The sequence below is a fragment of the Myripristis murdjan genome, chromosome 5, assembly GCF_902150065.1.
Source record: "Myripristis murdjan chromosome 5, fMyrMur1.1, whole genome shotgun sequence".
NCBI classification, from domain to species: Eukaryota; Metazoa; Chordata; class Actinopteri; order Holocentriformes; family Holocentridae; genus Myripristis; species Myripristis murdjan.
The window spans coordinates 35,370,772-35,393,594 of NC_043984.1; the positions used below are offsets into that span (position 1 = coordinate 35,370,772).

At 41.9% G+C, this 22,823-nt stretch overlaps 1 protein-coding gene across 2 annotated transcripts in view; it reads right to left on the minus strand.

Moving 5' to 3' along the window:
- Positions 1 to 22,823, minus strand: part of fhit (fragile histidine triad diadenosine triphosphatase) — a 459,492-nt gene that overhangs the window by 362,830 nt on the left and 73,839 nt on the right. The window contains exon 4 of one of the 2 annotated variants that reach the window (XM_030051159.1): positions 9,559 to 9,592. The exons of the other annotated variant lie outside the window; for it this stretch is intronic. The gene's annotated coding sequence lies outside the window, so the exon portion shown is untranslated. The remainder of the gene's footprint in view (positions 1 to 9,558; positions 9,593 to 22,823) is intronic. 2 annotated transcript variants of the gene reach the window in all.

Sequence of the window (22,823 nt, forward strand, 5' to 3'; positions counted from 1 at the left end):
GTTTTCATGCCTATAATTACCACCATAGATTCAGTTTAGCTGTTGACTGTATCCGAACAACGCCTGTAAATGCAAGTTTAGTTAGATGAGTTAGACAGGCATTTTGCATGATGTTTCCATAGCAACCATCAGCGCATCAGGTACGTTACAATGTAGCCATGTGTGCAATTACTTTAATTGGGATAGTCTGTCGCAATTTGTGAGGTGTAACAATTATCTTAATTTTCTGCATCTTCACGAAGACAAAATAAAATAAAATACATGAAACTACAGAATCAATGTTGTCCATCTTGAGAGCGTTGAAGCTGCTTATCGTTTGGTTTCATGCACAGGTGTTCACCGACACACCTCCCAAACCTACTTCGGCATTTTACGCTGCATCACTCCAATGCGCCTCGGGAAGCCTCGATAATAATGACGTAGGAATCCTCCGCAGGCTGCACCGTCCCAATTCACTAAACTTTTAGTTCCGGTAAACTTGATATCGGCACCTACGTCGGACGCCTCCTACGTGGGCACCGTGGGCTGCGACCTAGTAGTCATCTAGCCCTTCGATTGAGACAGACCCACAGTTTTATTTTGAAGGGATAAGGAGGAGGAGAGAGGACGTTTAAAGATTTGTGAAGGATTCATTGGCTGAAATTTTAATTAACAGCCACTAGTGCAGGATGATGTCACCGTTTAAGACGCTGTTTACAGGAAGTAGAATTCATGTGAGGTCATTTCATGGGGACTTTAGGCAAAGTGTTAAATAAATATTCTTTTATGTAGCTCAGTTCAGCAAATTTATGTCTCATGTGTTATTATTAAATAGTATTTTATTAGACGCTGAAAAACAACCAACCACTAACATGATATCGGCATTATGCACCGACCATCGGCCACATAATGCTGCTCTCTGAATATCGGCATCGCTCATTAAAAATCCCAGATCGGTCCATGTGTGACGCCATGCCGTTTCAGCTGTGCCGAGTGGAGATAATCCAGCTGCTGCCTGCATGCAAACAGAGTCTTTGAGGCCGCGTCAGACTCACAGAGGACAGGAGTGTTATCAAGTTATCTTGTTATTATTTCTTATCATTAATTAATTGCATATGTACTGAGCTAATCTGGAGGTGGCCACATCTCAGCAACATTCTCTGAGACCGAAGTGTTGGCGCGGCGCGAACAGGGAACCGCTACCCCGGCTGAATATTTGGCAAGGATTGTGTTGCCTTTGTGCTAATTATGTGTGATAGCATACAAACTCGTAATAGAATTCAAATTAATATGCATTGTTTGCACAGCTGCAACAAACACACCAAGGACAGATAGACAACTGAGAACTCACCACGCGCTCGCTTCCCAGATCTGGGAAGATACGTACAGCACACATCCACAGGGGATATAACACAGTATCATTTCCTCATTGTGTAGCATGATACTCTGAGATTAAGGCCGAGGGGGAAAAAAATGGTGCCAATATCTGGATGTTAAATTCCTTATTCGATTCTATGCAGAGCATGAAGTGTGAGAGAAATGAAGATTTATAGAGTAGGGCAATTACTCTAAGCCTGGTGCTGTAGCCCTTATTTAGCTGAATGGTAAGCTTGCCTTGCTTGGAGGAGCACTAATTACTGAAGCTTACAGGGAGCTTACACTAATCTTGATTGAATTTCTTAGTGTGATGTGAGATCTCTGCATCAATTTTTTTCCCACTGACAAAGAGCAACTTTTAAAACCAACTCAAATTCAGGCTGCAGGGTCGACATACCTGCGACGTTTGGATCAAACTGAGCCCTGAACGTGATAATCTTGGGGAAAAAAACAAAAAAAACGAAGGACGTGCACAGCCTTTAGTGTGATTAATATTGTTAATGATGACTGTTGGTACTGTCGGTGGACTGCTTGACAAAGACGTGAGGCTGATGTTTGAAAAAAATAATAATAAAATAAATAAATAAATAAAGAATAGTTCAAATGGCCTGATCCAAAGCACACAGCAGGGTTCAACATTAACCATGACCCGATGGCCCGTGGGCACAAAAACTTACTCTGCGGCCACCAGATATTCCATGTAGTTTAGTTTAGTGAATTTATTTTGGTCATTTTAAACTTGCAGGAATCAAATATGCATATAAATAAACAATATCTTATACACATTTTTAAACAATAAATAAATAATATTTAATTTCCTTTCAGTACTGAAAAACCAAAACAAAAATATGATATATACAAATATACACTGACCGAAAAAGTATAGACTGAAGCCTTAGCTTATTTTGCCTATCCTACATTAATAAGCTTTCATCAGCTCACTTAAAATAATAAAATAAAATAAATGTAAGACACAAAAACAAAATATGGGTATATTATACAGTGGAGGAAATAATTATTTGATCCCTTACCGATTTTGTAAGTTTATAACACTCTATAATTTTAACGGTAGGTTTATTCTAACAGTGAGAGATAGAATACCAAAAAGAAAATCCAAAAAATCACTTAATATAAAAGACATAAACTGATTTGCATTTCATTGAGTGAAATAAGTATTTGATCCCCTAGCAAAACATGATGTAGTACTTGGTGGCAAAACCCTTGTTGGCAAGTGAAGAGGTCAGACATTTTTTGTAGTTGATCACCAGGTATACACACACATCAGGAAGAATTTTGGTCCACTCCTCTTTGCAGATCATTTCCAAATCCTTAAGGTTTCGAGGCTGTCATGTGGCAACTTGAAGCTTCAGCTCCCTCCACAGATTTTCTATGGGATTAAGGTCTGGAGACTGGCGAGGCCACTCCATGACCTTAATGTGCTTCTTCTTGAGCCACTCCTTTGTTGCCTTGGCCGTATGTTTTGGGTCATTGTCGTGCTGGAAGACCCATCCACAACCCATTTTCAGTGTCCTGGCGGAGGGAAGGAGGTTATCACTCAGGATTTTGCGGTACATGGCCCTGTCCATCCTCCTGTCGATGCGGTGAAGTCGTCCTGTCCCCTTGGCAGAGAAACACCCCCAAAGCATAATGTTTCCATCTCCATGCTTGATGGTGGGGATGGTGTTCTTGGGGTCATAATCAGCATTTCTCTTCCTCCAAACACGGCGAGTTGAGTTGATGCTAAAGAGCTCAATTGTGGTCTCATCTGACCACAGCACCTTCTCCCAAGCATTCTCTGAATCATTCAGGTGTTCACTGGCAAACTTCAGACGGGCCTGTACATGTGCCTTCTTGAGCAGGGGGACCTTGTGGGCACTGCAGGATTTTAATCCATTACAGCATAGTGTGTTACCAATGATTTTCTTGGTGACCATGGTCCCAGCTGCCTTGAGATCATTAAGAAACTCCTCCCGTGCAGTTGTAGGCTGATTTCTCACCTTTCTCATGATTATTGATACCCCACAAGGTGAGATCTTGCGTGGAGCCCCAGACCGAGGTCAACTGATGGTCATTTTGTGTTTCTTCCATTTTCGAATAATTGCACCAGCAGTTGTCTCCTTCTCACCCAGCTTCTTGCTTATGGTCTTGTAACGCTTTCCGGCCTTGTGCAGGTCTATAATCTTGTCCCTGACATCCTTAGACAGCTCTTTGGTCTTGCCCATGATGGAGAGGTTGGAGTCTGATTGATTGATTCTGTGAACAGCTGTCTTATATACAGGTGACAAGTTGAGACAGGTGTCTTTTATGCAGGTAACAAGTTGAGATTAGTATCTATGATTAGTTGAGTATCTAATAGGTCTGTGGGAGCCAGAATTCTTAATGGTTGCTAGGGGATCAAATACTTATTTCACTCAGTGAAATGCAAATCAGTTTATATCTTTTATATAATGTGATTTTCTGGATTTTCTTTTTGATATTCTATCTCTCACTGTTGGAATAAACCTACCAGTAAAATTATAATAGTGTTCATTTCTTTGTAAATAGGCAAACTTACAAAATCGGCAAGGGATCAAATAATTATTTCCTCCACTGTACATACAAAGGGTCGCAAGGCAGTTCATAAATACACTAGTGTTCATAATTTTGTTCATAATGTAGATGAGGGTAGGGCCAACACTGCAGTTCATTCCGTCATCCATAACTCTTCTGAACAATACCTGACACTGCAATGTTATTCATTTTTTGCTATTCATTTTGTTATTTAATTCCTAAGTTATTACTGCTGACAATGTGCAATATAGGAACTGTTTCCCAACCTTTTACTTTGTTCTTTTACTCATTTTATTCACTTTGTTCTTTTACTCATTTTATTCACTCTGCTCTTTTATTCATTCTACTCTCATTTTATTCACTTTGTTATTTTTAATCCAGGTTTTTATCCTGGCAACAAAACGCACGAGTGGACACTGAGCTCTCTGGCACACCCTGCCTCGCAGGTGCACTCACCTTTGCTGCCTGCAACCTGCTGTCACAGTTGCACTTTATCCTTTCTTGCACATATGTTGTGTTGTATTCTGTTGTTGTTATGTAGCTGTTGTGTCTTGTACATATGTTGTACTGCATTCTGTTGTTGTGCAGCTGTATCTGGCACTTTTAGCCCACAACAAATTTCCTTCGGGACAATAAAGTATATCCAGTCTAATCTAATCTAATCAAACACCTACCTGACTTGACTGTTATCACATCACTGAATGGACATTATGAGTCATAATCCCCGCGGATTTGAGTTAGTTAGTTCAATTCTACGTAAACTGTGAAAGCAGAGCTGTACGAGTCCTGTACTACACACCGGCTGGCTACCAGTATGTCTCAAGCGTGGCTTCACAAAGCCTAACGTTACTCAAACTGCTTTAGGAGGGAATGGAAACAGGAGTTTAAGCGTGTAGAATCATCTAAAGGACATGACGTATGGCAGTTATAGCACCTGAAAATACACCCGTGGACAGACAAATACGTCAAATGGAGTGGACAGAGGGAGAAAATGAATAAGATCTTCACCATCGCATTCTGTATGTGACGAAATCACAGTCAGTGCTGTCACTGGCCTGATCGGACACTTGGGCGAGGGATGCACCGATCCGATATTAGCATCGGGTATCGGCGCCAATATGAACATTTTACCTGGATCGGGTATCTGTAAAAGCAGCTGATCCGTAAGATCGATTCCTTCCCCTGCGACACGGGCTGCATACTGTCATACTGCACGTGTGCCGCATGTCGCGAGAGCTGATTGAGTCGAGTTGCAAACACAAGCAACACGGAGCGAACGAAAGGGTCTGCGATATGGAGGTATTTCACCCTGAGCACGCCAACTAGCTCGACGGCAGTTTGCAATGTGTGTAAAATGAATGTTGCCAGGGGTGGTGGTAGCACTGCCAGATATAATCCCACAAATTTAATCAAACACCTCAAGAAACACCACTAACCCTAACCCTAACCCTAACACGGAGGAGCACGAGGAGTTCCAGCAGCTGAACAGACCAAAGGGAGCCTCCGCTGCTGTTGAGGTTTGTAGCTTCTTAAATCAACAATGATATCGGATCGGTATCGGGTACTGACCGATACGTAAGGCCCCGGCATCGGTATCGGCATCGGAACTGAAAAAGTCGGATCGGTGCATCCCTAACTTGGGCCAACAAAAATGTGCTTTGGCCACCAAGTTTAGGGGCTTGGTGGCCTGGGGGGTCAAAAATATTATCATTATTATTATCATTAAACACTGCTTTAAGATATTAGCATTAATGCCTTCAAGGGGAAAATAAATATGAAACTAAGGATTACATAATAGATTTGGCTATTGTATGGCACCTTTACCCCTCATTTTAAGATCCATTGAATATTCAGTCTAGATGATGTGTCAGTCAGTGCCCTGGATATTTTTCGAGGGTGTTTCAGTACACTGAAGCGCTGTATGCAGGCAGTGTCTGGAATTCACTTTATAGCTCAAAAAAATCCGCAAAACAAACAAATAAACAAACACAACACATACTAAAAATCCATATAAAATGTACCCCCCCAACATTTTTCTCAGAAATGTGTCACCTTAGTGGTTTTCCGTGCTTTCACTTTTCAACATGAAGCTTTACAGAAACAAGGTGAAATCTGCATCAACACTCAAAGCAGAGATGCCGGGAAGAAGACAAACAAACTAGTTAAACAAAAGCCAGGCGTTAAAAACAAGGAGGCCTTGAGGAGCGATGAAACCCAACGAACCGAATCACAAACAGGGCGGACGAGGAGGAAGGAATGAAAAGAAGACATAGAAAACACAGAAAACCAGAAATAAAAGACACAGAGCAGGAGGACGATAACAGAGGAGGAACAGATTGAAAAGATGCATGATGAAGAAAAGGCTTTTACACAAACAAACAAACAAAAATCCAAAGAAAAATCCTTGTTCCGTGTGTTCTGAGGCTTCTTCTGAAACCATTTCTTGCAGGTGAAAAGGAAAAGGACTTCAGCGTTTGTAGTTTTTATGATCGGGTTTATGAGCTGAGAAGCCCCATGTTAGTGCACAGTTTCAAATTTCAATGGGTGTGATATTAATCGAGATAAGAAAAAGTTAAGAAATTATAATAAAGTGTGGCCACACTGCAAAAAGTCAAAATCTTACCAAGATTATTTGTCTTATTTCAAGTAAAAATGTCTTATTTCTAGTCAAAATATCTCATTACACTTAAAATAAGACATGATCAGCTCAGAAATAACTTGTTTTTAGACAATTTTCACCTGTTTCAAGTGAAAATTTACTTGAAACAAGTTAAAATTAGCTTGAAACAAGAAACATATTCTGCCAATGGAACAAGCAAATTTTTATTTGTTCACTTGTGTCACAAGGAAAAATTTGCTTGTTTGACTAGAAATAAGACATTTTTACTTGAAATAAGACAAATACTCTTGGTAAGATTTTGACTTTTTGCAGTGCAGGAATAGCAATGACACTGCTAACGTCTGTGCTCGTTTCCACAAGATGTCGACCCCAGTCCACAGCAGCAGTGTTAAGGTGAAGGTGAGGTTTTAGTCACGTTTAAATAAACAACTTTAACTAAAAACAAAGAGTTCACTTTTATCAGTTCTGTCTGAAAATACTGAGAAAAAAAAGGCCCAAGTGTTCAGCAAGTAAATTTGATCAAAGCAGCAAAAAGCTTATTTTGCAAGGAGTCCGACTCCTCTTGGTGTGAATGTTCCTAAGTTACAGAAATAAGCGTTAGGGCAGGAAATGAAAAACAAAAACTGATCTGCACGAGGTCAGTCACCGGCGTTCAAGTCATGCTGGATTTGAGCAGCAAAGTTATTCGTGCGTGAAATACACGGCGAGCAACAAAAGGGTTTGATTTTTTTTCTAATTAAATGCTAATCACTTGTTGGGCGTTCAAAGTAAAGCCACTCAGCTCTCAGCAGAGCCCCGATTCACTCACTGAGGAAAGGTGGGAACGCCACAAAACGCTCCAAACTGATGGAAAAAACAAAACAAAAACAAAAACACATCAGCGTCCTGGTGGTGATGACAAGCTGGTGATGTGAGGAGCGTGCAGCGAGCGCGTCGTGAAGCATTCGACTGGAGGCCCTTTTGACAGCACTTTGAAAAAAATCAGAAACACGAAGGCTGAATGAGCAGGGTTTGTTGTTGCCGTCTGGAAACACAACATTATGCTAACCGCCGGCAGCCAATTTTTGTTTTCTAGGATTGCGACGGAATGAAATTACCATCCAAAATGTTACAGCGCCTCCCCGTCCGACAGCAAAAAGGCCGGCGTGGCGTCGCTCTTCCTCCTCCTCCTCTTCCTCAGCGCTCGCCAGTGGGTGAAAGCTCAACCCCAGCTTCACTCTCGCTGTGGAGCGAGCTTTGTCCGCTCGCCGTTTCTCCTCGCTATCGTCGTCATTCGCGATTTTCGTGGCTTCCTACTGGATGTGGCGCTGTCAGTGCGGCACCTCGCTGCGCTGTGATTGGCCGGGAGCGAAGGCCGACGCCCAGAAGAGTCCCGAGCTCAGCGAAACAAGAAAATCCATGCAGAGGGCAGCATCTCTGCACACACATACACACACTCACACACCAACACACACACACCAACACACACTGCTAGTGGCTCACAAGTCATGATTGAGAGGATTATTTTTGTCTATAGGGGAGAGTGGGGTAATTTGTGCCAAGGGGCAAGTAGTGCCACCCCTGTTATCTAGAAAACCATAAAAGAAGTTGGTCATGTGACCACATATTTTTGAAGAGGCATCCATTTCACTCATCCTGCAAAGAAGGGAGACACATGGCTTGAGAGGAAAGCACATTTCAGTTCAAAAAACATTTTTTTGCCCTCCAAAGTAAAATTTCCATGATCAAGGTTTTTTGATTGTTGTGTTTGAACAATTATAGAAAACTTTGAAAACAGTTCACACAGGTTTTAGTACTTTAGTAAGCTACACCATGAGTCTATACAGTTAGCATGATGTTAGCTCAAAACAGCTGGGGGATGCATTTCAAAATGGTGGGCTTGGGGTAATTTGTGCCAAAGGGCCTGGGGTAAATTGTGCCAGTGGCACAACTTGTGATTATATACTATATATTACTTTATTGTATTTTATTGTTATTGTACATTGTCTTCTTACCTTTGATCACTAAAACTATTCAGATTCAGATGAAGATGATTTGCAGGTGCTCATTTTGGAATTTTTATTTTGTTCTGGGTATGTGTTCATGTGGCGCTCGGCCTTGTTATAGAAAAGTGGCCTGTGATCTTGTTAAAATAATAAATAAATGTTAAATAAATAATTCTGTATTGAATTTGTTTTGCTTTTATATAGCATTATCATTTGTGAGATTAAAATGATCTGTTTTACTTCAATTATCAATGGCACAATTTACCCCAGTGTATTCTCTCTAATGGCACAATTTACCCCGCACCGGGGGCAAGTTGTGCCACAAAACCACTTTTTTTTCGAAAGCTATATTTCTCAAACAGTTTATATAAGATCCAAAGTGATTGTTCCCAGGGATGCACAACATCCTAAACTATATGTGCATATTTTAGTTGGAGGCATTACTGTAATCCCCTTGCTTTAAAGGCACTTTAAGTAAAAATTGGCACTACTTACCCCACTCTCCCCTACATTGTTTTTTTTTTGTTTGTTTGTTTGTTTTTTTAACTCATTCTGCCTTTAAGTATTTTTGAGAATATGAGTTTACAACAAAGGTTTGCAAGTAAAACTTTCCTCAGGATTGAAAGCAGCACACGGTGAGGACTTGATACAAAACGTCTGCATTACAGGTGAAATATCCCCTCAGCACTGAATGAAACTGATGATTGCAATTTTTTTTTTTTTTTTTTTTTGCGGTTACAGTTTCAAGTGGTTGTTCATGGTGACAGAAGAAGCGGCATGGCTAGTCATAAAGGGAGAGAGTGGTGGCGGTGTGACAGAGATTTAGGGGGCCTTATGAGAAGTGGATGGTGAATCAAAGCCATGCAGGGAAGCAGAAAATGGCCCTCTGACTCGAGGAATAAAAGAAGCCCAACTCTGACCCTCTCCATCGTGACGCTCCCTGCTTTCTCGCTTTTTACTGAAAAGTCTCGTTGTTTAGGCCACATCGCTCGGGGCAATCTAGTCATGGCTGCTGGAAAGCTGCAAAAAAAATGAAAACTGACTCACCAGGACTGATAGAGTGGCTCAGACTGGATGAGCGCTGGAGAGAGAGTGTATGAAGTCAAAAAAAAAAAATGAAGACAAATTGCAGAGAGTCACAAAGGAGTGAGAGCACACACACACACACACACTCAGATCTCGGCATCTGCTCACATCTGCATACAAAATTGCCAATTAATTTAGATTTCTTTTATTTTTTTTTCTTTCTTGAATGTTTTCTTTGATGGCACAGCCGCTGAAAGTAAACTTATTAAACCGCAGTGCATCAAATGAATAACAGAAAGGCTTTAATTTTATATGCCTAGGGGGCTTCATAAATGCATGTCACTGATGCAATGAAATTAACATTGTGTGTGTTTGTGCACTCGTTTTTCATTATGTGTGTGTGTGTGTGTGTGTGTGAGAGAGAGAGAGAGAGAGAGCGAGCTTGTGCATGTGCATGTGGCTGTTTTGGCAGAACGCTGTCATGTCTGAAAGCCGGGTTCTCAGGAGTTTTGACGGGGTAAAATGAAATCCTGAGTACACCCACAGGGCAACACGACTGAACAAATACAATAATTCAATTTACTCTTCAATTACGTTCGCATTCAGGCTTTCCCCTCCTTTAATTAAACTGTTTTACACGTTGGTGCAGAGCAGCCACAAATATAATCAAATAAAATCCATCACACGGGCCAATATTCCACCTGATAAACCGAATGAGGAATGCGATATTGAATGGCTTGCCTATTTTTTTTTTTTTTTTTTTCTTTTTTGTGACTAAAGCAAATCACTAAATTGTTAGTGTGAAATGACGTTCAAAGCAACACACGGTTAACAAACTGAAACTAATTAACACATTTCAAAGGGGCTTGGAGGATAAGAATGAACATGACATGCATACGCGGCTTTGATATTGACATCAGTCATACATATTTCAATTGGAGACACATCACATGCATTGATCACTCCGAATGCCCGCACGTGTGTGTGCATGTGTGTGTGCATGTGTGTGTGCATGTGTGTGTGTGTGAAGGCGGTGCAGGTCTTTGTGCAGGTGGAACACAAAACAACCCAGGGCTGGTGGCTGCTCATTCATGAATCTGTCATCAGACACGTTATGAACCTGAATGAATGTGCACGGCTCTGCAGAAGGGCTATTACACACACACACACACACACACACACACACACTGTTTGTTCAATTTTGCACTCCTCAGGCCAGGATATTGAACACTTTTCTCGCAGCGTTGGGAGGTCATGGCAGCTATTGATGAGTACACACAAAAAGGTCACAACGGAGGGAATAAGGAGAGACTGTCACAGGCTGTATATGTGATGGAAGCTGCTGTGGTGCTTTTGAAATGACTATGAATAACATTAGCCACATCTGTTTAATAGTGGCCACACCCTGTAGGTCAGCAGTATTTCCATTATTTTTACACTAACACTCCTCAACACCACTGTAACATTTCAATGACGGAAAACTGAAGAAATAATTTAGGTTACTTAAACTATCTGGACAACAGTACTGGGCCACAGCTCTTAATCAGTGAGTTTCATTCATCCCGTCCCCACAGGTGTGTAACCTCCAGCAGCAGCCATGCAGTCTGCCTTTACCAACATCAGTGACAGAGCGTCTGGTTCTAAAGAGCTCACTGAGTCCAGGTGCTGCTGGAATAGTGATGGAACAGGAAGCCACCGCTGCAACAAGTCAGCTGCTCAAGCTTCTTCCCTCCTAGATATTCCACCATCAGCTGGAAGTGGGATTATTGCAAAGTGGAAGGGCTCTAGTTTCGCAGACCAGGCGAGGCGGGGGCGTAGTGCAGATGCGCTTCGCCAACTGGGTGTGGCCAGGCGGATTTTCCAAGTTTGGCACGCCGTGCTCGGTGGCGCAAGTACTCCGCCGTCCCTCCTACCGGCGGAGGGGAGGAGAGAAGGCGTGGAGTGGGTTTGACACAGCCGATTCACATGTAACCAATCAAATGAGCCCCTGTCCTTGCCTTTAAAATGCGCTGCGTGAAGGCGTAATGAAAGTTTACACAGCTGACATGGAGGTCTATTGCCACAGGCGGAGCGGAGCTCAGGAGACAGGCGCGGAGCGGAGACCGGCGAGCAGTGCGGACACGTCACCAAAACCTCACAGGCAGGCTTCCGGAATGTCAGGCACATGAACGATGCAATAAATACCGAAAAAAACACTATTCAATGCTACGATCACAATCAGCACATACATATATCTCCATATCAACTGTCCCGTCACAGCTGATGTCAGATCAAAGGAGATTGGCACCGTTTGTGCTGATTGTGAGGTTTTGGTGATGTGCGCCAGCCAGCCAAACTTCCACTGCGCCAGCTCCGCTCCGCCTTGCGCTGAAAGTAGACGTGGTTTCAGACGGCAAGCTTTTGGCGCACCTCGGCAAAGCCTTTTGGCACGAAACTGTCACTGCGGAAGGCCGAATCTGTCGGCACCTCCCCCCGCCGCGCCGCCACTCCCATCTCGGCGCACCTCCGCCTGCGAAACTTGGACACTGTCCGCCTCTGCCGTTTCGCCGGTCGAAACTAGCTCTGCGCGGGGTTCACCTCACTGCGCCACCCCGCGCTGCGCCGGGAAACTAGAGCCCGAAGCGTTTAGGAACCACAGCGACTCGGCCACCAGGGGGCGGCACCACGTAAAGTTACAGAGCGGGGTCGCCGAGCGCCGAGGCTCATAGTGCGTAAAAGTGTCTGACGCTCTGCCGCCTCAGTACCTGCAGAGCTCCAAACCTCCTCTGGCATCAACATCAGCACAGAAACTGAGCGCCGGGAGCTTCATGGCCGAGCGGCCGCACGCCAGCCTCGCGTCACCGAGCACGACGCCGAGCGGCGGACGGAGCGCTGCAAGGATGGATGAGGTGTATCCTTCCTTTTTTAAAGTGCAAAATGGCAGCTCCAGTGGACTTGATCAGTAAATAGAAGTAGAAATGTATAACACGATGTAAAACAGCAGCTCAGATGTGTTTTTCTGTATGATGATGCCAGAAACATTGATACCAGTCCTTTTTTTTTATTTTATTTTTTTGCTTTGTCTTGTAGGTGCATTGTAAAAACGTATAAATGTAGCAGGATGAATGAGATAATTGATGAAAGCAATTATAGACGATATGAAAACCTGCAATAAAATAGTAAAAAAAAACATTGATACCTAACCCTGCTATTCCGTATTGGCCATTTTCAATGTCAGCTGTAAAATCTGCAATATTATTGGATGGAAATAATAACCACTGAGGATTTACATTTTCTGAAACGCTAAAGTAATGACTTTTTTTTTTTTTTTTTAAATATAAAAAACAACTGAATGAAAACAAACTAAAATGACATCATCCAACTGAAAGTCTGTTCCGTTTATTTTAAACAGTTCTACATTATGATATGGAAAACTACCTAACAAGGTGAAAAAGTCATTTTTCATTCCATTGTGACTTTAAATATGCAACATGTCCCTTACAAAAGACATCTGCAGATTGCTTGTATTATTCCTCCCATATTGAGTGTCTCTGTGCTCCCAGACAGATGGTCCTAAAGAGAGGAGGGTACCAGGAGCTGCTGTGGCGCCACCAAACAAATGTATCATTTCTATGCAAAACGGCCCAATACCTCAATCTATCAGCGGCGCAGGGGCTTGACACCTGTTGTGAATATGCATGAGTTTATAGCAATTAAAACCAGGAGAACAGTGGGAGGAGGAGACAATGATAGCAGAGGCAGGAAGAGCTGCGGGCCATTCATTGGGACGGAGATGTAATTTCTCTCCTCCACACTACTTCACACAGCTACTTTATTGGGTTTGTAATTGAACTCTTTTTTTTTTTTCCTCCCTTTCCCGCCCCAATTCATCCCATCCAACGCTCACTCCATCTCTTTATCCCGCTCCTCTTCAGGTTTGCGTGTGCGTGTTTTGTGTGTGTGTGTGTGTGTGTGTGTGTGTGTGCACATGAAAGCTGGAGCTTCTCTCCACGCGCCGGTCATGTATGTCTTTAATTTGCGTGCGTGTGTGTGTTTGTGTGTGTGCAAGTGTGCATATTTGTCATCAGCCATGCCGAGATGAGTGTGTACATCTCAGTTAACTTAGGCTCTAATCTAATGATATTCATTGATACGCTGAAGTGTGGCCCAGCTTGCAGAGCAGAAAGCAATTAGTTACACTTTTAAACCGAGCTAATCTCCCAACGATATGCTCCTTGTTTCCTCAAAATTTATGGGCAGCTTAAGTTTGTGTGTATGTGTGTGTGTGTGCGCGTGTGTGTGTGTGAGACTAAGATACAGAAAGGAAAGAGACAAATATGCACACCAGCTGCCTCTGTACAGCCTGAGTGTGAGAGAAAGGAAATTTATCCATTTTGTCATTACCGACCAAACATCTCCACTGATCAGGTCGGGAGCTGATTAGCATGTAACTGCCACTTTCTGTTTATATTAACGTAATAATGTGCAACATCTTTGTATAAACAAATCTCCAATTTGCGTCTCTCTTATTGACACAGCAGTGATTCGGCCAAACGAACCAATCAGTGAAATCCTTTCCATTTTTGTTCTAAACACTCTGGTTGTCTGGATGCTCTTTGGTCCGCAGGGGGTGACGCCCCTTTGGCTTCCTGCTTGTTTGAAACATAAAAAAAAAATTGGGTAGTTACTGTAACTGAGCAGAAAAAGAAAAGAGCGTCTCAAAATCCATCAACAGAAAATGAAAGCAAGCAGACACTGGCAGACTAACACTTTAGAGTGAGCTGGGAGTGGTTTCAAGGTGGATGAAGAGGGATTGACCTGACCTGAGGAGGAGGAGGAGGAGGAGGAGGAGGAGGAAGCGAGTTTGCCGGATTCCATGAAGACTGGAAATAGTAAAAATTGTACCCAGGCCATAAGAGCGAGCATGGCCACAACCGAGAGGTGAATATTGACCATCATGTCCGTATGAGATAATTAGCTTAAAAATCATTACATACCCTACAACTTGCTGTTTATGTTTAGGTATAATTCATTTAGGGCTACCAGGTAGGTTCAAGTAATCGCGGGAGTTACGTTCTAAAAATAACCCGCAATAGGCGAAATCTGCGAAGTAGTCAGCTTTATTTTTTTACAATTATTCAAGATGTTTTAAGGCTGTAAAACCCCTCACTACACACTTTATACACTTTTCTCAGACAGGCATGAACATTTTCTCACTTTTCTCTCTTGTTTAAACTCTCAAAGTTCAAACCTTCGTAGAAAAAGAAGTCCAGTAAAAAAAAAAAAAAAAAAAAAAAAAAAAAAGCATGCAAAATTGCACGAAAAAAAAAATCCGCGAAACTGCGAGGCCGCGAAAGGTGAACCGCGTTATAGCGAGGGACAGCTGTCATGTCTTAATTCGCCGATCCGATCAGTGACGTCATTGTCGTGTTGAAACTCTTTGCAGATGCTCCCTTTGAGTTGTTTGATCTGTCTCATTTACTCTGAAGAAGTGCCACACCACCGCCATGTTAGTTTGGAGCCCTGTCACTATGTGACGGACAATAAAGTTTTTTGAATCTTGAATCATTCGCTGTCGGATTCAAACAAACATGTCGGTGGTGTGGGACTTCTTCAAAGTGTCTGAGACAGATGAAACTCAAGCTCGGTAAACGGTACATAAGTATACAGTTGTCCCTCGCTATAACGCAGTTCACCTTTCGCAGCCTCACAGTTTCGTGGATTTTTTTAGTGCAATTTTGCATGCTTTTTTTTTTTTTAAACAGTGCATTGTGTTCTGCGTCCTGATTGGCTAAGGGACTATAGACCATTGTCAATCAATCTCCTCCGTGCCGTGTCTCCTGTACAGTACAGAATGCGTTCATTCTATAATACTGGACTTATTTTTCTACGAAGGTTTGAACTTTGAGAGTTTAAACAAGAGAGAAAAGTGAATGAAAATGTTAATGCCTGTCTGAGAAAAGTGTATAAAGTGTGTAGTGAGGGGTTTTACAGCCTTAAAACATCTAGAATAATTGTAAAAAATAAAGCTGACTACTTCGCGGATTTCGCCTATTGCGGGTTATTTTTAGAACGTAACTCCCGCGATTAACGAGGGACCACTGTATACAGTAAATAAACAAGTTATTTAAACAGACATAGTGCTCCCTCGTGTGATCGGATCGATGATCGGTTTATTTAAACTCACTGATCGGTGATCGGCCCCAAAAATCCTGATCGTGGAAAGCCTAGTTACAACATGCAGATGTGCTGTGTTTTTTTTTTCCTCCTCCCCATTAACCAATCGATTGGCTGAATAGTTGGCAAAATTTCAGTCGACCGAGACTTTCTTTGGTTGGCTGCCCACAATCCACCAAATTCTTGCAGTTTGCTCTGGGAGTGCTGCTGCTTTGGCTTGGCTTGATTCATCTAAAGCTCCTACAGTCTGATGATCATGAATTCCTGTAGCAGTGCATTTCCTGATTGTTGTGCTCCATTCATGGAGTGTTTAACCCGTAATGAACAGGGCGGCCGGGTGGGTCACTCTGAAGGGCTGCCAGCAAGCAAACTTGTGAAAAGAGCTCAAGGAGAAATCACAGCAAACTTCAAAATAAACTGCGGCAAACTGGCAGTAAAATAACGGACTGGGTGAGTGGATGAGTGAGTGAGTGGCTTTCATACACGAACATACAGGAAAATTTGGATTAATTTTCCTTAAAAGAGAAAAAAAAACAGGACAGGTGGTGATAGGACATGAAAAATATTCAGCAAATACTTCTCGGAGGGGGGAAAAAAATAAATATCTTCTTGCTTTTGTGGCAAATGTTTACATCCTCTTTGATGAGACAAAATTGATGAAATCTGGAGTGGAACGGTGTCGCGCACAAAACACTGACGGAATTGAAATGACTGAAGGTGCAGCACAACAGAAACGGGAAGGTTTCTTTGCACCGAGGTATTCAGCGGCACAGACAAATTTGTATAAACACACACACACACACACACACACACACATTCACACATCCACCCCCCCCCCGATGCACTCAGGTATTGCGTCCTCCGTCTTCAATAACATCTCTTAGGCCTTTTCATGCAGCACAAGCAAACATCTCAAGGATATAGCCAGATGGAATGAATGATATATGAGACTGACAATGCTTTGTCCAAGTGCTTCTCTGACTTCTCTCCAAATAGACTTGTTTACAAAACTCTCAAAGTAACTGCTGGCAATGCCAGAGATGCTGCTGTATGGCAAACAATCACTAATCATTAGTCATGCCAGGCGAACGCTGCATGTTGTGTGTCTGCTGCGAGAGAGAGTGACTGAGTGTGAGAGAACGTGTGTGTGTGTGTGTGTGTGTGTGTACCTGGTATTGCTAATGTTGTGGGGACATAAATCTGTTTACACAGTCACGTTGTGGGGACTCGCCTCCCTTATGGGGACAAAAAGCAAGTTCCCATAAGTGAAAATCATTAATTTTAGGGTGAAGACTTGATTTAAAGCTAAGATAACTTTAGGGTTAGGTTAAGGTTAGGGTTAGGGTTAGGCAGGTAGTGGTTAGGGTTAAGGTTAGGATAAATCTCCAGGAAATGAATGTAAGTCAATGTAATGTCCCCAGAAGTGATGGAAACCAACATGTGTGTGTGTGTGTGTGTGTGTGTGTGTGTGTGTGTGTGTGTGTGTGTGTGTGTGTGGAAGTGTGTGTGTATGTGTGTCCATGGAGAGTGCAAGCAATGACCATCCTGAGCTTAGCTCTTCCCCCTACTGGCCCATTCTGGTATGAGCTAGAAATGACCAAAAAAAACAAAAAAAAAAAAAACAGGATCACAGAGACAAGAAAAAAAAAACAAAAGCTTTCTTTTTTGTCTTTCTTTCCATCTTCCCTTTGATTCTTTTCCTTTCTTTCTCCTTACCTGCAGGCCATAGTTTTTGTTCTAGCTGCAGAATGATGTGTGTGTGTGTGTGTGTGTGTGTGTACACATGTAATAAGAAATACCTATCACCAGCCGTCCTACCTCCAACACACAACCATCCATTTCCACCTCCTTTTCGGGGTTTTTCAATATCACGGCATATTGGACAGAATGATACATTTGGAGGGACACTCAAACGTACATTAGGTCTGAGAGAGGAAGAAAATGACCCAATAGGTGAGTTTTTATGCATTACAGGTCATTATTCAAGCAGCCTGAGAGCCACTCAGCCGCCATTAACCAAGATGAAGGACCAATGGGACCACTTCCTGCCAGGAAGTAATGGGAGAAATGTAGAGTACATGTTTGGGGCTGATGGTTTCAGATGTTCGATGTCTGAAAATTACTTGAAGGCCACACTGTGGACTGCGGCATTAAATCCATTTATAATGCACTGCTATGAAGTAATTTATAGGAAACTGCACTTCTCTGCTACCTTAAGTGGTGCTTGACTTACATAACATGCTATACTGTAACCTCTGGGCTAATGTGTGCACAATACATTTTAGGGCTAACTCACACGGATGAGGCCATAACAGAATGCAATGATCTGGAAAAATAGTGCAAAAAACGTCTAAATATTTGAAGAAACAGAGAATTAAACGGCGGCTGGAGACAGTAATGGAGATCTAACATGACATGTGAGTCTGTGGCGTAGATGCTAGAGCCAGTAAATAACATATACATGCTGCTACTTCCAGTTTTTCAGGACCGGATGCAGGAAGCATTTTAAATAGGAGAGCTCAAAGCCACATCATGACCCCTTTCACACAAGCAGCCTGTTCCGTTCATTTCCTGGCAACGGGGTCATGTGTGAATTACAGTGATTACAATATATCAGATCAGTGCGTCTGTGTCTTCCCCCTCTGAAATGAAAGCTGTTATTCTCTGGCTTCTCTTAAAAGATTTTTAATAGCATCTTTCATCTTATTTTGCATTCACAGTATTCTCTCTGTTCATTTGTTTACTCAAACACTCCAATAAAAAGAGATTTACTCTAGTAATAGCTTTCATATCAAATTTTTTTCCACAGAGTAGATATTGAATATCCGCATAAAAGATCTGTCACACAGGGCCCTGTCTTACACCCAGAGAAAGGCTCTTAACCCTCCTATTATGTTTGAATGGGGTCAAATTAACCGCAATGTTTAACGTCTCTAAATAAATGATTAGCATCGTTTTTTTGTTTCATATTTAATGACTTCTAATTTAACGGGCACTAGCGGGTAAGCATGAAATTCACATGATGATATGTTCTCAATGTCCTGTGCACACTTTGTAACGCATCGATTATAAATAACAAAAATCTGTACTTAGTAATAATAAAACACCATTAAAACATCAAAAAAATTAATATTTCTTTCCAATTTTAGGTCAATCAGTGAGATTTTATGGTGATTTGCATATTTTTCCATAGTGGCGTAACAGGAATACTGCATGTATAAGTGGATGGAGTCGATGGAGTCCAATATAAAAGCAGCCCACCAAGGTGTGACACACCTGGCTTTTAAAGGGGATGGGAGACGGCGCTCTGATTGGTTCACTGCATGTTACGCCCAAAACACAGCCAGGATTCATGAAGAGACTCAGGACAAGCCTTTTGGAGCAGCTCAGTCTTTTTACCACCGCTAAAATAACCAAAGTGGACTTGGAGACACCGTAACCCCACTTGCGACATGCTCTTCAGACCGTGCACTTAGATTGTTAAAACAGAGCCCATAGTGTCACTCCAGACTCAATTACAGCTGATTGTGCAGGGGAAAGGAAGGGACCCAGTCTTTCGCTCACTGGTTACCTCTGTAATCCCTTTCGGAGAGATGTAAGTAGATCTTGTCACCAAAATTCATTGGGTTTGTATTTTAACCAATTTAAGAGCATAACAGTTATTTTTTGAGCAAAATATTGAAAAGTACTTTCTTCACTAACCATGATTAATCCCAGAGAAGCTGTAGTTGACAGGTCAAGAGTGAGATCAGGCTAATACATCAGCTAAAAAAGCTTCAGTTTCAATTCAATTCAGAAAAATCTGAATTTTAATCTTTTTATGTTGATGTTGCTCTAAAAAAAAAGACTGATCTAAGCTTAGTGTTAGTGTAATGTTAATGAAAACAGGGGAAACAGAGGGTCTAGTATTGTATAAAGTACGGTGGCCGAGAACCGCCATTGCTGCAAATAAAAAAAAAAAATGCTGCAAACGCTCCTGTATGTTCATACACGAACATACAGGAAAATTTGGATTAATTAAAAAAAATTGCAAATTAAAAAAGCAACGATCGCTGCAAATAAAAAAGGAAAATATAAACAAATATAAAAAATCTGCCATGAAAAATCCGTTTTGGCTTTTTTGTTTGCATCGTTGCTTTTTTTTTTTTATTTGCAACTCAGCGTTTTCCTTTTTTATTTGCAGCGTTTTTTTTATTTGCAGCATTTTTTGTTGTTTGCATCGTTTTTTTTTTTTAATTTATTTGCAGCGATGGCGGTTCTCGGCCGCCGTAATAAAGTTTTATGAATGACTGTCATCCTGCGATCCTGGCGAGAACCAAAGCGATCAAAAAGGCAGGCGAAGTGAAGAGTTAAAAATGTGCAAGCGTCTCCTTTGTTTGGATGGGGACAGCCGGCATTTCGAAAACTTTGTGAATGGAAAACAATCTGACATGAAATCGGGGTTTTTTAGATTTCCCTGGAACAGGCTCCAGACATAAATGACATTTAACTGTAATGCCAGTTAAGTGTTGGCACGGCAGCTTTATGGGGAAAAACAGCAGAGAGGCACGTTTTGTCCGGACAAGAGAAACGGCGACGTGCACCGGTACATTCAATCTAATAATTTTACAGTATTCACGTGTGGAAAAAAAAAAAAAAAAGCTCGACTGAAAATAAGAACAAAACCTTTTCAGACCCAACTTTCAAATCTAAGATGGGAAATTTAATCGGCTTGGCTCAGCGGTGTCACAATCGATCCTGAGCAGTCGTCATTTTAATAGGAGATCCGCTCATTTTACCCTTTCTCCATGAAGCGAATTTAGGATTTTCCAGCAAATGTGAGGAAAAACAGCCGGCCACTCTTCACTCTGCAAGCACACACACACTAACTCTCATTTTCAGCAGTTCACCTGCGGACGAAAATGTAACATAAGATTAAACTTAAATGGGGAGATAGTGTCCTCGCTTGCAGCAAATGAGGAATATTACACATAATGCAACCGGAAATATGAACACTACAGTGTGTTTTGCAGAACTGCAACAAAAGGAAAAAAAAAAGAAGGGCATAAATAGCAGCAGCAGGGATCCAGTGTGTGCCGAGTAAAAGCAACAACACACTGGCACAAACAAACGAATGGAACATAAATGCAGCACTGTAGCAGACACATAATAGACATATGGACATAATTCACCATTTATCATGTTTATTATGTACAGTTCTGTTATACGCCTGTCTGGGTTTGTTATTCATGCACTTTATGTGCCAAGTGTATAGCCACGATAACGCACTGCATGATGGGTAGCACTTGGTGGTGTGTGTAACAGCGCCATTGTTACCATTCAGAGACGGCGGCTGAATAAATGCGACACACACCGGCTGCTGGTGGCGAGGAAACACAGCTTCTACAGTACGGAATTTAATTCAATGAAAAATCATGAAAAATTACATTATTGACAATAAACATGAGAATATGTGCTCTTACAGATACACTGCAAAAAAAAATCTGTCTTCATTCAGTCTCACCTTCAGTGCTAAAAATCTGCCAGTGGGATGAGATAATCCCAGTTGTCTACAATTTTGGACTTGTTGATAAAGTTTTCTGGAAACAAGTATAAATATATTGAAACAAGACAGAGCAGCCCACGAGGATATTGTATTTTGCATCTTTTTTTTTTTTTTTTTTTTTTTTTTTTCATTTTTCCCCCCCTACAATGGTCTTAATGCGCCGCCGTGACACAGAGATGCATGGAAAATTTCCAGATGTCAAATAGGGGAGACTGGGGTAAGTTGAGCCAAAGGGTAAGTTGAGCCACCCCCTGTTGCTAGGAAACGGTAAAAAACATTGATCATTTGACCAAATATTTAGGAGGAAGGCATCATTTCATGGAGTCTGTGAAGGTAAGAACCACATGGGTAAAGTGGTTTGACATTTATTTCCAAAAAAAAACATTTTTTACTCTTGAAAGTGAATTCAGTCTATCATCAGTTTCCTAAGAATTGTGTTAAAGACCAAAACAGATCATTTTAAATTTGTTTTATACATCAGTTGTGGTACAACATGAGCTACAACATGAGGTCATAAACCTAGCATAAAAGTGCACCATTTTAGCTGTGGGGACTAAAAAAGTCAAAATGGTAGCTCTGGGGTAAGTTGAGCCATTTGGCCAGGGGTAAGTTGAGCCGCCCCAGGAACAGCTGGAGAAGAAGTGTAGAGGCAGAAATGTCGGAGAGTGGGCTCAACTGGGGAGAGCTTGAGCAAAAAACCACGAACAGGGTGAAATGGAGGATATTTGTCGGTGGCCTGAGCACCCAAGAGGAGCAAAGGCCTTAAGTCAAATAAGTCAAGTTGAGCCGGAGCCCCATACACTTGATAAGTGTATTTTGGCTGTAGCCTAAATTTCTTAAATATTAAATAATTATGAAATATTAAATGAATGAATGAATGAATAAAATTCTGTTTGTTTGAAGAGATGCACAACATCCTGAAATATATGCAGATATATTAGTTAGCGACAAAACTATGATTGCCTTGATGTAGTGATCCTAAATATGAAAAATGGCTCATCTTACCCCAGTCTCCCCTACATTGAATTAACACCAGGCCAGCATGTGCACAAAAACTTCCGTAGGTGCATTTCACCTCATCAGAACAGCAGATGTGCACGTAACGATGCGTCATACAGTCAATCTTTTAAGTTATTTCAAATAAAGTGACCGTCACCAGTCGCAGGCATATTCCTCAATGTCACGAGGACAGCGAGCAACAGCGGAGCGTTCAGAGCCGTAAAACACACCTCGTCCGCGCTGTTTGCTGCAGATTGTTTCCTCCCCTTGGACGGTTTTACAGCAACCTTGGTGGGTCACTAATTATATAATCTGTGTGTTCCACGGTGTGAAAGAGAGGACGCACGGCGTGTGCAGCACAAAGCCGCTGGACAGTGGACGGGCATCGACGGAGCAACGCCGCTTCCTGTTTAACAGACTGCACTTCTGTCAGCCCAACAATATCTAACAGCCCTTATAGTGAAAGAGAGAGATACCAAGGCGAAGATCAATATGACACGAGGAGTCAATTTCGCATCCATGTGCATGATATTATATTGACGTGCATGCTCGTGTGTGTGTGTGTGTGTGTGCGCAGACTTGGCCA